This window comes from Opisthocomus hoazin, chromosome 26 (genome assembly GCF_030867145.1).
Source record: "Opisthocomus hoazin isolate bOpiHoa1 chromosome 26, bOpiHoa1.hap1, whole genome shotgun sequence".
Taxonomy (NCBI): domain Eukaryota; kingdom Metazoa; phylum Chordata; class Aves; order Opisthocomiformes; family Opisthocomidae; genus Opisthocomus; species Opisthocomus hoazin.
Genome location: NC_134439.1, coordinates 6,508,493 through 6,525,807, shown reverse-complemented (window position 1 = coordinate 6,525,807; position 17,315 = coordinate 6,508,493). Strand labels below are relative to the sequence as shown.

General features: G+C 44.2%; 1 protein-coding gene across 4 annotated transcripts in view; it reads right to left on the bottom strand.

Moving 5' to 3' along the window:
- Nucleotides 1-17,315, bottom strand: part of MYO1D (myosin ID) — a 170,349-nt gene that overhangs the window by 127,368 nt on the left and 25,666 nt on the right. The window lies entirely within an intron of this gene.

Genomic DNA, 17,315 nt, shown 5'->3' with positions numbered 1-17,315 from the left:
CACCGACTGTATTTCTGCATATAGCAAACTATCGCTATATCGCAATCAAGCCGGCTTTCTGCATATTCAGGTATTTCTGTTGCCACTAACACGCTGCCAGAAACAAACGTTTCTAAGAAATTCTTTCACAAGATTGAAGTTAATATAATTTACTGTTTCTACAACTGACAATGAGTTTGTGATGACTTCAATAGAATCTACTTCACAAAGCGGATATAAAGGCAAATTCTTTTTTTCACATTCTACAGTTGTCCATAGCCCAGCTCAGGCCAGAGAAGCAGAAGTTTTGAAGCCATCACTTAGAGGTCTAATAATATTTACAAGAAAGCAAACAAAGATACAAGCCAAGAAGCAAATTACAGCCTTTCAGCTCCAGCAATTAGCTTCCACTCCATCCTTTTCGCTGGAATGCACTTTGATATCATCACCGCCGCTACACCAGAAGCGAAAGCTTTTCGAGAATGTGTGCAAACAACCCTAAGCTACGCCCTTCCCAAGCCCTACCTGGCCATCAGCATTCTTCCCGCAAACAAGACAGAAAATAACTTGACGTTTGTTTAAAAAGTGTTTAAACTATTTCCCGAGAAATTCACATTTTATCAAAAGTTATCTCGCAGAAGAGCACAGCAGGAATGTCAGATTAACAGCCGCAGAATTCATCCAGCGTCTGCTTTTCAGGAGGAGGGGGGAGGGTGGTCCCTTCCAACCCCCACTATTCTGTGATTCTGTGATTCTGTGACTGCAGGCGTCGAGCCCGGCGTGCCAGCCCTGGCGCCGGGCGCCCCGCACGCCGGCCCGCAGCCTGTGGTTCAGCCTCGCTACATTAGATGGCACCAGACCACCTCTGCCTCCCCAAGCCTTCAGCGACTCCGGCACAAATTCTAGCATCATTTTATTGAATTTATTACCACCCCCATGTGGTGACAGGCTTGACATTTTCAATTGTTCATGTGAGAATTTTCGGCAGCATCTTGGCAGTGTTAGTTCTTAGCAGGTGTAATAAAACTTCAGAAATACAATCTAGCAACCAGCATTCCACTTTCTAAAAGTGATTTTGCCTCTAATGCCAGCTTCCTCCAGAAATACTTCACTAAAAAGACACAAGAATTGCAAATAATCTTTTGGTTCCTGCATTCAGTTTGAACTGCAGGTAGTCCTGACAGGCATTTCCTAAAACAATAGTGAGCTTAACATGCAAAGGTATCTCATATTTTAGAGATACATGCTGTTTGGAAGCTACCAAAAATATTTTAGAAAATAGAAGGCCTTTCTAATTAGCAATATCAACTACAGCTCATCAGCCAACTGTTGCAACAAAAACAATGGATAACACATAGGGAACACCACGAAACAGCAGGCACACAAGCCTGGGATGAAATACAGAATCGCAGCCTAATTCTTAAAAAAACCCCATGTTTATTCCCTGGGAAACCAGAAGATGGACTCCACTGCACAGGGAGCCTCACGCACTCAGTGCTGGTCATTTTGTAGTCAGCTGAACTCCGCATTTTCCGGCCCTAATTTCAATTCTTTGAAGCACAAAGCACCTGGGAATTGTGGTATTTGGAAGATCCCAAACCCGCAAGTCAGACGTGGGTGCGAAGCGATGGTATAGCAGGCTGCTCGTCCTCAGCCCTCTCAGGAGCACAAGGGACTCTACCTATACATACGAGAGCTTCTGACAACCCAACCACACACACCGCTGCTCCTATCCAGGAGATCCAATCACACTCGGACATACATATGTCATGGAAGCCGTTACAAGGACAACAAAATCAGCAGAATCCTTTCCATCCTTTTGGAGCTGAGCCACCCAAAAAAGCCAAGTTGCCTGATGGAGAACCTCCAGACGGCTCTCCAAACGTCACTGCACAGCAGGCACACAACTACCGCTGAGGGCACTAGCAATGATAAAGATACAGCAGTTTCTGGAGGAGGTTTTTAGCCCCACTGTACTGCCAGACACCCGACGGAGGGATTCCTAGTCAGCACAGAGAGATTAAGGGGGTTTCTTTTAGCTGCCAAGAAAAAAAAGGGCATCCCTACCGAAGTGCGGTGCCAAGTCACCATGACAGTACCGAACACTCTGACCTCCTCCTCAAGTAATGAATTATGTAAACTTTCAGTGGCAGAGCACAGTTTAAGTTTCCTCCCTCGACAGCTCAGTGTCCCCGACTGCCTCGGAAGCAGAGCCTACAGATTTGCCCCTGCCAGCCCAGTCCAGCGCCGGGGGTCAGAGCCCACCGCCCCGCAGAGACCTCTGGACAGGGCGCGGCGCGGCTCTGGGGGTGTCACAGCCGTGACACTGACACATACAGCAGGCTGACATACTGCCTGCATGCTTCCCCGACAGCTCCGGGCTTAGACGACACATCTCACGTTCGGCCTCAAAGTCAAGTTATAAAAGGCTTTACTATTTACTAGCCTCTGATGAGGTGCGTCTTCCATCTCCGTGGCAAAAGGCTGATGGAGACGAGGGAGAAGGATCCATCGCCAGGCTTGACAAATGGGCATCTCTCAAGCTTGGCTTTAAGGACACACAGTTTATGAACAACTGGCATCCCTGTTTACCTCTCTCTCCATTTTTTTTTTTTTTTACTTCTTAGCACTGGACTTAAAAATTCCAGCGCTGTGCTTAGATGTTCCTAAAAGGAGCTGTCGCTCCTCGCCCCTCCTTGCTGATAAAGCCTCTTTTCATCGGACAGCGCGGCTCGGCCCAGCAGCAGGCCAAGAACAACAGCGGCTGTTTTCCTAGCCGCATTGCTTCGGTGTGAGATTCTGGGTTTTCCTTGCCCGAGAAGAACTCATGAAAACTTAAGAAAACAACCAACGACGGCAGTCCGAACCGGGAGGCACAGGCTGTGTTAAACACGCTGTTCTATTGCAAGGCAAGGTCACAACACCAGGCGACGAAGCTATCCGGTGCCTTCTGCTCATCAGCCAGGGCACTGCTCTCCATCAAGGGAAAGCTCATCAACATCAAGAACAGGGTAATCGTGTCTGTACCGAGCATACCACACATAGGAGTGGATTTTTGTTATTAAAAGCGATCTACAGCACACTTGATAAAAAGGAACCCCTGTACCTTCTCCTGGGTGTCGATAGCCCCACAGCAAAACCTCGGTTTGTATCTATCGTGAAAATCACATCACGTGGTGCTGCAACTTAGAGGAGAAAAGATTTCAGTAATTTCTGTATCACCGTCTTCTGAATTATCCACTTCTTATCCTGGCATCTGAAATCTAGCTCAGCAGCCAAAAAGCAAGTCACAGTATTTAATCCTTGTGTGTTATTTTGATGAAGAACATCAGCTCTTTCATAAGAAGTTTTTATATTAGATTTTATTGCCTTGTTAAAACATCGATTGACAGTGAGAAAATATAAACCAGTAGGTCACAGAATATAAATAATTTAAAGGGATAGAAATGACTGTCTAGGAAAGAAGACTGTAAAGGAAAGAAAAAGGCTCTTACTCTGCTTTGTAGTTTTTACTTATTGGGAGTTGGAAAAAAAAAAATACAAGCTTAAGTCCAGACATCCTATGTTCACATCCAATTGCCTTTGGAAAATACACTGCAAAAATCAGAAAACTGAAGCAGAAATCTTCACCACCAGAGAGCACTCACATTCAGGATTTCTCCCACCTGACAAACACTCCAGTCAAAAATAAAATTGTTCTTACCGAGGAAATGATGCAACTTCAAATGCACTCAGTACAAATAAAGAAAAGAGTTAGCTGGCAAGACTTGGAACCCATACTCCAAAACAACATCTGCAGAACGCAGACCGTTGAACAAAGGCACCCTACCACGCAATCGCCACTCCAAATGCTGCAATTCAAATTATAAAAGGGACTTTCTAATTAATCATTTACATGGTACCTCCTCAGTACTGAAAGATAAACAGAAACTTGCCGGGATCACAGACAGCAGGCAGCACTCCGCAGGCTTACTGCTATTTCCAGACTTCGGCAGACTCTGAGATCACCTACGCCAGCTACCAGGGATCGTCTGCAGTGAGATCACAGCCTGGGCTTCGCTGGGGTGTGAAACGGCTCCTCGGAAACACCGTTTGCCAGTCTCTCCCTCCATCTGTCTAACATCTGAGGAGCAGAGCAACTGCTGGAAAAATCATGTCAAGTCAAGTCGTCTCACTTTCTGTTACTTCAGGAGAGCTGAAGTGTACCTATTGATATTATGCATTATTTCATCCAGGAGACAGATCTTCTCTCGTCTGGAACTACTCCTTTCTCACCATTGATCACAGATTGACATCATATTCTGCTTCACATTCATGTAGACACACTAAAGCTTTCCCATGTTAGCAGGTGCTCAGTAAACCTCCTTGGTCTCGGCCCTTCTTGCTCCCTGATGCTACACAGATGCTCCAGAAACTGAACATCTTCATGACAACAAGTCACAACGCAGCCATCAACTGAAGCTGGCCTTTCAGTTTAACTGTACAGCCGTAGCATAAAGCAAACGTTAACAAAAGAAGCAAAAGCAAATATTTCAGGACAGTTACAGGGGTGCTACAGATGCATCAGCCTGCACTGGACAGTCAACGGCTAAGCTAGTACCACTGAAAGTTAAAAGAATAAAAGCTGATGGTTTCAAACTATTATCTATTTCCAACTTATTCATAAACTCCAAAGCACAAACAAATCGAAATACTGGGTATGAGCATGCTTTTTCTTCCTTCCTCCTTTGTGCATGGGAAGAAGAATGATCTAGCAGCTGCACTCCTCTGGCCCGCAGAAGAGGGACAATCCCCCTTCCTGTCGCAAACACCCCGTGCGATTTGAGTTCTTCCCCCAAAGGGGGTCATAGGTCTTAGTTATTTTTTACCACCAAGTCTGTCCATTAAAAATCCATTACTGCAGGCTTTGACTCCACTCTCATCACAAACACGCATGAAGACATTCAATTAAAACTCGTGTTGATGAAGAGGCACACATGGATAGTCAAGGATGGGCCTTTAGCATGTGTTCACTAAGGAAGGGAATTTAAGCAGACTTCTGGCAGTGAAACTGTATTTACCTGTTTTTAAATGCAAGAATGTATAGCCAGCTGCACTGACACAAAGGAACAACTATTCTTCTCATGCTTTGGCAAGGAAGATGACTGCTTAAGCACACTTCACCCCGTGTGTCAGACAATCGTGCTTTTTACACATGATACCAGGTCCCTCTACTGAGAATTCGGTGCTACTTAAAGACTTTGCTTTAGGTAAATCTTGAAATAAACTCAGCTGTCAAGCAGGAAAGAATGACTTTCAAGTCTTCCAGTAAATTGCTCATAAACTGTATTACAGCGAATCAGCCTCATCACAAGAGAGCTCAGATAAACAGGATTTGCGTTGGCAGAACTATAGCTAAAATATTCTCACTGCACTTGGAAAAACAGATCAAAAAACTGTCCAGGCAGTCTTACCTCCCTGCGCTAGGAAAACAACCAAGTCTGTCACGATTCTGAATATGTATGTCTGCAACGTTTTGATCCATCCTGAGGGCCAGAAAAACTCGAGTTTAAGTTCATTTAATGTGCAGGTGAAATTTTTGCTTGCAGTTGTCCTGCATGGATTCAGTTTTCAGATGTTGCCAGTTTAACAAAATAGGAAATGCCATTCAGCGCGCGTTCTGCACCACTCCTTTCCTGTACGGAGGGAGCAGAAAGGGCAGGGTGAGGAATACTTCATTCATCTACAATTTTCACAGTCAGCTTTGGAAATAAGGTTAAAAGAGTCCTTTGTAATGATGTAATTTTTTTTTCAAAAAGAAAATAGTAAACTATGAGTGACTGGTGCCACATCTTCCCCAACCAACCAACAGTTAAGCAAACTGACTGTAATTTGACAAGGCTGACTCAGCTCCAACACAGCTGACCCTCGAGTCATCTACGCAGCTCTGCAAACCCACTACGTAAGGTTGGGGGAAAGCAAAATGGAAGATGGATGCTAAGCTAGTTCTAATGAATGCTGAATAAAGCCTAAAACTGTGACATGTAGCTAGCTAGAAATCAGAATAATATTAAAATCCCCCTCCTTAAACATGAAGTTAAACTACTAACCTTGCACTGAAAAAATGCCAAACCACTAAACACAGGAGTCACTGAACTTTCATTTCTATTTGCGTCAGACTGAGCTGTCTCTCCTACAGCAGGGAAGCACTGCATATTCTTTTTACATTTCTAGAAGCAGAAGGCGCAAGCAGACTTGAAATAGATAACGAGACCAAAGGAAGTTCTTTGAAAGCCTTCCAGGGACAACGTAACGCTTTGTGGTTTTATTCCCATCCACACATGAGAAAGCTGCTATTGAGCACAGGTAGAGGAACGAAGCTTGCTCCTGATTTCTCTGCATAGAGGGATAAAACACACTCCCACTTTCCATGTGAAAAGTCTGGCTGGAACACTGTAAAATCCTAAAGCAGTAATCATACTACTCTGCTTTGAGCAGGCGGCTGCCCTGAACAACCCTCCCGAGGCTGAATTATCCTGTGATCCTGTATCTAACCAGGGAAGAGCAGAACAGGCTTCAGATATCAACAAACAAGAGACTGCCATCTACTTGTAATCTCGTAACTTTTTACTTTGCCAAATGCAAGCACAAAATCTGTAAAAGGGTAGTAAAAAGAAAAAGAAAGCTCAAAACTCAGGAAGGTTCTTCTGTCTGCTCCCGTCACACCTGAAGTCAACTGGAGCACGTATGCAGAAGGGCCTAGAGCTTGTCACGTAAGAGAACTAACTTCAATGCATAACACTCAAAACTACTGAGGAGACGGAAAAGGTGGGAGTAATCACTCTATAAATACATCGGTAGATGAATATCATCTTGCCAGGTAGCCAGAAGAACTAAACACAAAACTACACAGGCCCATACAAAAGGAAAATGGGAATGGACTTACCCTGGCCAACACGGGTTGAAACTGCCAGCCTCCTGTCAAGGGAGTGGTCCTGGAAGAGCATTCAGTGGAAGCTGCAAGGCCTAGGGAGCCCTGCTGCACACTGCTGCACCTATTCCATGGATGTGTTTAGAAGATTTGGCTTCCTGCAGTGACCAGCAACTGACTTCATGATCCATTATGTTCCTTCCATCTGAAGTTAAGCATTCAGGCACTTACAAAAAGACGCTTTACCTGCATTCACCACCTCCTCTTTCCAAACCGCGTGTCCATATTAACCATAACCTGCCACACCATGATTATTTCAGCCTTCAGTTTTGGGAGTTCAGCTTTCTTCATTGGATGATACACCACCGTGCTAAAGGTACACTACTTTCAAATAGATCAGTGGACAAAACTGCAGCACAAAAGGCAAAAACCAGACCAATGACTGGTGGCGGGACAGATCTGCATCATGCGGAATATACCGACTGACTTCATCGCCCTGGTTCAGTGGTGCACGAATTCTGCAATGGTAGGTTTGTCGGAATAGGGCCCAGGCAAGGACTACCTTATACTTCTGAGTAACAACCTTTCTTGCAAGGGATGCTGCAGGAACTATAAAATCCTGCAACCCAACAGAAAGATCAAGAAACATGCAGAAAAACAAAACCCACAACTGATATACCCTGTTACTTCCTCCTAACTTCTCCAGTAACTGCAGGAAACAAAAACCATTCCCACCGCTGCTGATGGCCCTGATACAACAGCATCCTTCTATAAACAAACACAACCTGAAGCCACATCGGCAACTGTACTGATGACGACTTTCAACCTTATTTTCTAAACCATCTCCTTCTTACACATGTATGGTACACAATACCACCTTCCCAATTTTCTGTCTACACTGCACAACGAACAGAACTTTGTGTTGATGTCTACCTACACCATGTATTTATTCCACAAGCCTAGGTGCCAAGGCACAATCACAGTATTTCACAGGTTTTCTTTGTAGATGCTTGCAGACTCCATTTGCAGTCAGCTGGCCATGAGATGCTGATGTTCAGAAGCTTCGTTGTTCTGCTGTAAAGGAATATTCTGCATTTGTTAAGCTCGTGTCCAGTGCTGATCTGTGAATGCTGCTGGAGTCTCCTGAATACACCATTGTTCTGATACAGGGCTCAAAAAACGCAAGAATCATCTTGCGGAATTAAGATACGGTACACCATCTGCGAGCACTCCAAAAGGCTTAGTTAGGCCTTTGGTAACATTAGATCTGAAATAAAATACAGGCCACGCAAATAATGCAAAAAGAATAATGCAAAATATGCAAATAATGCACAAATGTGACTTACGTTTCTGCATAATTAGAGTCTCTTTTCGCGCTGATCCAGTGATCTGCACCACCTCACCTAAGCACAGACATTGAACGGGACTGTTTGTTTTCTGGCCACGAAACCAGGCAGACTTCTTTAAGCATTTATGTGTTTTACAGCAATATTGTGACTTCACACAGCTCTTGTGGTTTTGGCTCATAAACCGTCCTAACAGCACATTAGATTACCAACTAAGGGCTTCAGCAGACAAACTGCTGAGTCTCCAAGCAGCAGATGAAGATATTCCACCTACAGCTGCCCATCCAGCTCCCTTGCCAAAGCCTCCCTTCTGCCACGTCTGCTGAAGGGACAACGACGGACAGCCGCGACCTCAGCCACCCCAAGTCCAGATTATCACTGACACCATCCCCTGCGGGACAGACACCAACAACTTCAGCCAGCAAACGTGAACAAAGAGCCATAAGCAATGGAGGGGAAAACTAAGTTTGCAAATCACAAAGCAAAAGTGTTTCACAGTATGTCCATTAACGGTTCAGGTTGAAAGAAAGGACTTCTCCTCGTGCTTCCATGAAAGCATGTCTAGTCAGGAAAAGCTTCCCACTTTCTGGTCATAGATTTGGCTCAGGTTTGTTGTGGGAATTTTTTTTCTTGTATTTTCTGTTTTGTATTGGAAAAGCTTCATGTACCTAACGGCAATCTGAACCAGAACTGCAGTGAAATCCCCACTTCGCCATTTCTCAGCCTCTGCCCTGTTAGCAAGAATCGAGCAGCAGGTGCCCTGGCAGACAAACCCTCCAGCTCTGCAGAAACGAGATGAAGTATGCGTATCAGTGCTGAAAAGGCCTAGTAAATACACCAGGTTTGTTCTTCCAATTAAAGAGCAACTAATATTTTACAGAAAGTTTGGTTTAGAAATAAAGGGGTTTTTTTCCTACAACCAAGTCCAGTGCTTTCAGCTGGAGTCCTGAGTGTGACTGACCTGGCAGATACAGCATCAGGATCCTTCTCCCCGCTCACTGGAAGGACAACTTCAAACAGGGAAGAAGAGTAGGGAGGATACAGAGAACTCTTCAAACACCCCGGTGGGTATGGAAGTGCAGGGTAGGATAGGCAAGATAAGCAAATGAATTTGCACAACCACCTTAAGTACTTCACTTGCCATTCTTTGAATGGAAAAACATCTGAGCAGTAGGAGTGCTGTTATTTATGCATTCATCATTTATTGCAGCAGGAGTGAATTTCTAAATGCCAACTACTGAGTCGTTAAACACTGATAACAGCAAGGCGAACGTTAGTAATATGGAAAAGGACTTAAATGGTTTGATTATTAAAACAGATTACTTGATTTACATGCTGCTTGTTTTATCATTCTAAATTATCACCGGAAGGATTGTGTTCATTTACTTCCTTTAGATTTTACATATTTTTTCCATCAAGATAGCTCCCACTCAGAAGCTGAAAGGCTATTCAAACAATATTTTGAGACAGCACAAATACCACTCAGAACTAATATGCAGATAACCTGTAAAATACCTACAACTCATCTTCCACGAGATGAGATTACTTTGACCACACCATTGTATTTTTAATTCTAAGCCAGTGGAATTCAGAGTCCTGTGAAATGATTTAACAGGGCGTCTTTTCAGACGACGTATCAGCCCAAGAACTAAGGCAGGCTCCTACTTCTGTAAAGTATCGTTGGTTAGGTAATAAGCATTAGTTAGTGACAATCACCAAAAGTCAGAGCAATGCTATACTGTTTATCAAAAAGTTTAATAACAAAGTCTTCAGCCACTAATTATTTACTGAAAGCACAATTTTAGCCCAGAGCGGGGGTCAAGTGCATACTGTCAGCTTTGGCAGATCTAATTACACACTTCAAACCAGCAGCACAGAGTAAAACGGCACCACTGCTTATATCCAGGATTATCACATTCATTTTCGCCACAAGTATCAAAGCAGATGGCCCAGCTTAAAGCAGGGCGCTGGATGAAATGACCGCCCCGGGTCCCTTCCAGACAACTCTGCTCCATGGCTATGCCATACAGGTTGGAGCTTTAAATAACAGCTGAAAGTAATTGTTATTTCCAATAATAGCAGCACAGGTTTTCAAATTAATTTTGCTATCAGCCCTATTTAGATTAATCTTTTTTTTAGAAATTAGTTTAATTAACAGTTCAGAGCTATGACACATCCTCCTCCAAATGAAGTTATGTTTCTCTTCTCCTCCTGTGAGCAATCAGCTGCTAAGTCCTTGCAGAACAGCAACATATTACAATGAAACACAAAGAAATACACTTTGAATCAACAAGTCTGGCAGTCAGAAACTGTCAAGCTCTCTAAACCTTTCAGAGATACATATGAAATCATCCATTACATGGAAAAATTTTTTTCTATGTCATTTTTCTATGGTTTTTAAGAGATTCATGTTACCCTTCTCACATTCATCCCTACTGCAGAAGAGATGATCGGATATCTCATCAATACTTGCGCAGTTGGAATAATAAAGATCTTACTCAATTAGTAGAAATGATAAACTTCGAAGTGTTCGCCCATCAGCTCCCCAACACACTCAGCGATCATCCCCCAGCAGGCAATAACAAACGAGGGAAATGGATCCACTGCCAGTTTTCCAAGGACTTCTGAAAACAAGGTAGTGCTTCAAGTTTCTCAAAATATTTTGCTTTGCTACTTGGAAAATATTGACAAGCCATACATTTAGGCATCTACTAGCAATCCATAGTGGAATATAACTGTCAATCATTACGTATCTGCACACACATACCATGGCTTCAGCTCTGTAAAACCCACGTAAAACAGGATTCTCCAACGAGAAGCAGCAGCAAAGCTGACATCCTCACCCCCAAGTGGCTTGCTGTCATCTAAAGAAATTCTGTTCGGATCTGGCTCAAGCACAACACTGCCCGCCACACCTATTCATGAAAGAATTTAAACCCACAACATATACAACCCTTAGTACTTGCATTTTAAATATTTAATATATTGTAATGCAGAAGTCACTACTATATACTCTGTGTGTACACGTCCAAATCCACCCTGAATATATATTTTCATGGTCTTTTTATTTTTTATATATATCCCTTTTTATATATCTATATGTAAAACTAACTTTCAAGTCTTATATTTACACAGAGCTCCTCCTAGCAAATATTGCACACACTCTTCCAGCCTGCTGCTCTAACTGAATCGGATGAATAAAATGATCACTGATACAGTCTGGTAAGAAAACACATCTATAGCTCTGGGATGCAATGAAATGGTTTGATGGACTTGCAGATAAGGACCGGGGTCAAGTGTTTCCTTCACAACATTTTCATGCAGTGCCAACAAAATTACTACAAATCCTGGTTTTGTCACAAGGAAAGTGGAATGTATTTATGAAATGACTCTTTTCCTCCTAAATATATTCAAGAGAGACTTACAGGAAAAGAAATAAAGCTTAGTTATTTCCTGTTCGCATCTTTGTCCTTTGAGAGAGAGAACAAAGGAATCTGACACTTCATATCTGCACTCCTCTTGAGCCTTTTAACTGGAGTACAGACTCGCATTAACAGTTAAGGAAATGGTCCCATGTACAGAAAAACCAGAAGCTTTGATAAGTTGCTGCTACAGTGCACAAGGTCAGCAATGCTGATAAGCAAACACCAGGAAATAAGGACAGTTATTAACACTGTATCTTCACTTCTCTCGAAGTCCCAGGTCCAGGTAGATAAAAACCAGCTAATTATTTCCTCCACTTCTCTCTCATGCAAGCAAGCTTTGTTTTTTGAAGCTACTTGCCCGCTTAGTGAAATTTCTGTCTCAGTCCCAAAATAATTACAGTACAGCAGTGAAAATGCCAACGGTTCTAGGAAATGGGCCATGCAAAAACCCTTCTAAACTCTCCAGTAACCTGATACAAGAAAAATCCTTTCCTTAGTCCAAATCTGTTGAGGTAACCTCAAGCAAGACAGACCAGGGATCCAAAACAGTTTAACACCACTTGAAGAGGCAGTCCACCCTGAAAAGATCTCAGCTGGGCTGTGGCTCATCCGATTCTGAAGAAGAGAACAATAGATATCCACCAGCCAAAGCAGCGCGCCAAGATGCAGGATTCCTGCGTGGCCTCTGCAAACACTAAGTGGAAGCCCTAAAACACAGGATCAATCTGTTAAAACAGCCAGCAATCATAACTCACAATCTCCCCTCTACCATCCAGTGCAGCTTTACCCGTGTTACTCCTTACATACTTTCTCTTTCCCCTTTTTCAGTGGGGGCAGGGGGGAGTGAGGAGAAGCGGGGAGAGAAGGAAGGCTGGAGGGAGAGGAGACCAGAAAAAGCGTAATTCCATCAGCTCAGGTTTGGAGGTTTGCTTCCACTTCTAGTTTAAACAAGTCAAACTATTTACTGTCCTTCCACAAACCACTAGTAACTCTTCATCACAAGAACCATCTCTATTTCTTCTAATTTATCCTATTTTAAATACAGAGAAATAAAACTTTTCATAGTTATTAAAACAAAAGCCTGCTAAGATTTCATGAAGTGATGCCAACATTTCCTTCTCTTTACTGACTGCATCTCCTCGCACTGCATCCTTGAGGCTCGTGAATGTTTTCCAGCAGCACACTGGACTGGTGGCTGGTATCACGCAGCGCATGGTGTCTGTCCTCTGATCATCCTCCGCTGCCCATCCATGACCTTGCAATTTACAGTACATTACTCATCTACAAATGAATGGCTCAGCGTTTGGTATAATTGGATTTCATCCACGAGGTGATCCAGGCATCTTCAGGAGGAGCACCACCTCCCCCATTCGTGCCATCATTAATGTTATGAATCTTGCTTTTACACAAGGGCAACCTCAGTAACGTCTGCATCATCTTTGTGACCCGTGGCACAGAGATTCTTGTTCCACAGGCCACTTAATGCAAAGCAGCTCACAAGCACAGCGTCCTTGCTAGCTCCTTGCCAAGCAGAAGTTTTGCCAGCCACACTGCCCAGCATCTGCAGCAGTCCTGGGAGAGGATCCTTCTCAACCAGTCTTTGCACATGCACTTCCAGAGCTCTCCAACAGACCACATTCTGCACCACACACCATAGCTTCTCCCACAGGGTGCCTTAATGTAGGCCAGGTTACGTTTTTTTTCATTTTAGTAGCCCTGCAGGACAAAGCCAGCTTGCCAAACCCCTGCAGAGAGCAGCGCTTGCACTTCCAGCCTGCCAGCCCAGCATCTGGGCTAATGGGCACACTGCCACAAGCCTTCCACTAGATACCTACGTTCAGGCAGGTGAAATTTTGGGGTTGATTCATCAACTGCATCAACCAGGTTTGCACTGACTCCATAAAGAGATCTCAACATCACTAGCTCCTGTATGGTGTCCACGTTGCAGAAGTGGGGCTCACCTCTGTGCAGGAAATCTCTGCAGCTTCTTCCCTGTGGTCCCTGCTCTGAGAACATGGTGGCAAAAGGCAAAGGCCAGCTCTGCGTGGAGCCGCCTCAGCTCGGCAGCTTTGTTAGCTGGCGCACCACAAGGTGAGACAACAGTGACACAACTCCCCAGCCCGAAAGCAGCGCGGGCACATTCTCCCAGCACCACGCCTAGGCTGCTGTGCCCTGCCAGGAGGAGCTGCTTCGGGATGGAGCTCACGTACACCTTTATCAACGGGGTGGTTAATTTGCAACCAGATCATCCACTCCAGGGCAACTGCAGATTAAATGTACAGGAAATAAACCAGATATTACTCAGACTAAACATTACTGTACTGCTGATTGACTATCTTGTTTTTAAGCTCTCCATCTCCTTCATTAAGTAGGAAAAGAATATGTTACTGACAACATAAAGCACCATTTCAGTTTCAAACAGTATAACAGTATACACACAACATAAAACCTTACCTCCACAAACTAGGGAGACTTTCAGAAATTTGGGATTCTTTTTGATCATTTATTTCTGGCCTCCTTACTTACTGACCACCCCCTCCCAAGCAAGGGCAGTATTCGTACTCCTGTTTTAAGGGGGTTGTTCCAGACTGCTTTGCTCCTGAAGTCCCTCTCCTTGATCATCTGCTTCAACTCAATTTCCAAAGAGATCTCAAAGGAGAACAGCAACTAAGCTCCACTGGTATGAGCAGCATGGTGAAACTACACTGACTGCATAACACACTTCTTTCTTCAAAGGTTGGTAAACAGACCATCCTTTCTTCTTGTTAACAGCAGCCTCTGGAGGGTAAACAAACACAATTGTATGGTACCATAGGCTTCATAATGCACTGACTGACTGTTAATCCACAAACTGCCATCATCACGCACCATATGGCATGTTCAAAAACTGCACAAAGTGTGCGACTGGTTATTTAAACACAGGCTCTCGCTGCACTTCTCAGTTTCTCCCCAGCATTGATTGCTTTGTACATGTGTAATTATAACGCAAAGGCTAAGAAGATGGGCACGTGTGTTGTTTTCATCACATGCTAATCAGATATTAGCAGTATGTAACAAAACAAAGGCATCAGAAGGTAGTACTTTAAAAGCTTCTAAACTATGTCACCACACTGGCCAAGCAGTGGTACCCATTTTCAAATTACAGCTTGCTGGATGACAATTACTTCAATGCCACTGCAATTACTGAGGCTGTTATCTTCATAGTTTGACCAGAAATAGCAGTGTGCTGTGCAGCAGAGTGTTATTTGCCAGGTTTTGCAACTATTAGAATGACCCAGAGAAATAATCAAAAATTCACAAGGGACCAATTTGTCATATTCAAACTGAAACGACTGTCAAAATATCTAAACAGACTAAAGAACCTTTATTAAATCAGTGGTATCAACCCAGTCACCCACATTAGCAGATTGCAACCCTTTGCAAGCCATTCCTCATTTATAATAGCACCTTTATTGCTGCTTCATGAACCCTGGAATTGGTTCACGGCCCCCTCGTGTTCCTCTCTTTCCCTCACATCGTACCCATCCTTAATAAAAAAAAGAGGAGAGGGAATATCATTAGACACAACTGTCTTCACACCACAACTGCAAGCGATGAAGAGAGGAGTCCAGCGAGGCTGTGATTTTTAGCCAGGGTCAGCCAAACGTCAGGCAGGTGGTCTGCATCGGCGAGCCCATCGTTAAATCCCCCCGGGAAGCACACGCTGGAGGAAAGAGAGAACCCCAAGCGTGGACAGCCTTGGGCTCAGGACAGCAGAGCAAGCAGTTGTTTGCATACATTGCATTAATCGGTAACTAACTCAATCCGGCCAGCACGCGCAGATCTATAGCAGAAAGGGCAACTCCCGAGCAAAACGAGCTGCAGCGTGAGCAAAGACCGTTTAATTGCTGTGAGCATGGCACAAGCCAGACAAGCAAGCGGGATTTCTGGCAGCACCACTTACTCTCGGATCAAGGTATTATTTCAGCTATCGACAGATTATTCAGTGAGGCATCCAAACAAAAGTCTGTTTCAAATAACAAAGTCTGACATTATAGAAGGACACATGCTGCCAGGCACTCCCAGGCAGAATTGCAATTACGGGCCTTGCCTCCTTCACAGCTGGCACTCACAATCTGTAATCATAATAAAAAGTAGGACATTAAAAGAACAAGCATCCTGTATAGAGCCGAAGGAAGCGAACACAACAAAAATAGCTGTAAACTATTTCGAGCGACCTGTGGACCACAAAAGGCTCCAGCAGAAAGACCTGTACCCTCCTCCATAGCAAAATACATCTGTCTGAGGCTGGTATCTTCAGTAAAAGGGGCACAACTTTGAAAATCAACCCCTCGGCCAGTTTGTCCAAGGCTTGTGCAGCTGGTCTGTCAGCAGTTCATTGACTTGGTTCATCCCTTTAGTGCCCAGTAAACCCGCAGTAAATACATGACAAGTATTTTGATCATGTAATACTAATCCGACCTTTCCCAAGATGGCAGCTGATGCCACCTCGCAGACAGAGTACTGTAAAAGCTTTAAACAGCAAAAACACTTTTACAAGTTAATTCCTCCACTGCTGGTAACATTCCCTACGTTGCCTTAGGGCTGAGAAACTCAGTGAAACTTCCACACAGGTACGGAACTACAACGCAGGCCTGTTGTTACTTCTTAGGACAGAGGGACCTTGGTGCCAGAGCATTCTCCATGCTCCTGCCACGCTCTCCTGGGGCAGGGAGGGAAGGAGCACAGGCGGAGCAGGAGGGGTTGGGCAAGACGAGCTGCCTCTTACACAGATGCCCACGGCTGCAAGGAGAGCAGCAAGTGAGCCCCAGAACCGCCTCCAATTCCTGTTCACTAACATGGACGTGAACACTGGGGAGCTGAGAAGAAACCGAACTTCATGTTCAATGCAGCAGCGAAACATCACCTGAACCGTTCGTGCAAATCATGAAGTGACTTCAGAGGAGAAAAAGGAAGTACGTTTCCAAAACAGGACTAGACACTAATGTGAAACTCCAAGATGCATTAATGAGCACAGGCAGAAGCCTTCGCTGCTCCTGATCCAATGCAGTGCTCGTCAAGCTTTGCTTTCCCAGAATTCGAATGAGTGAGGAAGGGGTCAAGAATGACCCAGTGAGGAGCTGCTCTCCAGAACCTTTCCTGGTGCTGCACTAAGGCACAGTTTCTCCAAACCTTAAAATGTGTCCAGGATCTTGAGAAATCCTGTGTCTCCAGCGTCCTTCAGGGAACACGGAACATTTTCAGCCCTCTTCTCCTCTCTCCTGCTGCAGCTGAGCAGGAGATGAGCAGGGCACTAGACCTCAGCAGTCACTTGCCACTGTGCTTGGCACATCCCCGCTCTGCCCCACAGATCTTCTCATCCCAAGAGCTGCTTCTGCTGCCGTCTCTGCTGTCACCTCCCTGAAAGCAGTCCAGTTTACAGTATTTTCTGTGTCAAGTATTGGAGGATACACAAGAAGGCAATTTACTATCGGAAAACAAACATTCAAAATTCTGATTCTATCTAAGCCTAATCCCCCCTCAATAATATGAAATAGTTTAAGGATTCCCTAAATGGAAATGCAACTAACCCAAGGCTTAAAGGTCATCTCAAAGGAAAACTGTATGCAACAAAAAATGGCCTGTCGATTCCACACGTTGTTCCAGACTGCCTTG